The sequence below is a fragment of the Herpailurus yagouaroundi genome, unplaced genomic scaffold, assembly GCF_014898765.1.
Source record: "Herpailurus yagouaroundi ecotype Mexico unplaced genomic scaffold, PumYag 182, whole genome shotgun sequence".
Classification (NCBI taxonomy): Eukaryota; Metazoa; Chordata; class Mammalia; order Carnivora; family Felidae; genus Herpailurus; species Herpailurus yagouaroundi.
This window is the reverse complement of record NW_024412413.1, coordinates 55,402,559-55,403,841: the sequence shown is the minus strand read 5'-3', so window position 1 is coordinate 55,403,841 and position 1,283 is coordinate 55,402,559. Positions and strand designations below refer to the sequence as shown.

The 1,283-nt window shown below is 39.1% G+C and overlaps 1 pseudogene; it reads left to right on the top strand.

Moving 5' to 3' along the window:
- Window positions 1-313: 313 nt before the first annotated feature.
- LOC121040078 (60S ribosomal protein L32-like) lies at window positions 314-751 on the top strand (annotated as a pseudogene).
- Window positions 752-1,283: the final 532 nt, after the last annotated feature.

The window sequence follows — 1,283 nt, the reverse complement described above, 5'->3', positions numbered from 1 at the left end:
AAAGAACACTTAGTTTTAATATCTTACACCCTTTACTTCCTCAGACCTGTTTGTAAATGCATGGAAGCCGGGGTCAGAATCCTAGCTGTATAGTAGATACATATTTATTCTCAAAATCATTCTTCTATTAATGTTTTGTGAAAGAAGCTGTGTGACCCTCTCATTCCACAGTTTAAATTCTCTCCCAAGAGCCATACATGTTCATTACATAAATGCACTTCTTCACCATGACTTAGTACATCATTTTAAAAGATGTCCAGCCCTCTTCCTTAGCACTGACTGGGGAGGTGGCAGCCATCTCCTCCTCAGCATCATGGCCACCCTCAGACCCCTCACAAAGCCCAAGATAATTAAAAAGAGGACTAGGAAGTTCATCTGACACCAGTCAGACCTATATGTCAAAATTAAACGCAATTGGTGGAAACACAGAGGCATTGACAATAGGGTGCACAGAAGATACAAGGGCCAGATCTTGATGCCCAACACTGGTTACAAGAGCATCAGGAAAACAAAGCATGTGCTGCCCAGTGGCTTCTGGAAGTTCCAAGTCCACAAAGTCAAGGAACTTGAAGTCCTCCTGTTGTGCAACAAATCTTACTGTCCAGAGATTGCTCATAATGTCTCCTCCAAGAACCACAAAGCCATTGTGGAAAGAGAAGCCCAGCTGGCCATCAGAGTCACCAATCCCAATGCCAGGCTCCACAGTGAAGAAAATGAACAGACAGTTGTGTTCACATTGTGTTTATATTAATAAAACCATAAAACTTTCAAAAAAATGTGTCCAATCATAGCTCGGGCTCAGACTGAGAGAATGAATAAATAGTATGCACAGACACAGTATGTGTGTGTCTCTCTTGTAAATGCATACACACACACACACACACACACACACACACACAGATGCACACTCATAGGGTCATGGTTTTAGAATAATGATGGTTTTAATATTTGATCCTGCCTCACACTGAAACTCAATTGACTGAAAGCAATAGTGCAAAGCCATCCTAAATGATGCCAACAATCTGTACTAATTTACAGAGGTTACCAATTGGTCCTTTAGAAGATTCCTGCATTGGAAATGTAACTATTAATTATAATGTTACTGGAATATTAGTAATCACTTCAAAATTAACCTTTATATCCTCAGGAGGTTTGTATTTATAACAGTCACTTGGTGTCTTGTAGAGAAACTAATTAGTCAACAAATGATAAGTACAGAAAGAACACAAATTAGTTCTTCGTTTACTGCTACTTGGCTAAACCATATAATTTGTATTGTAATT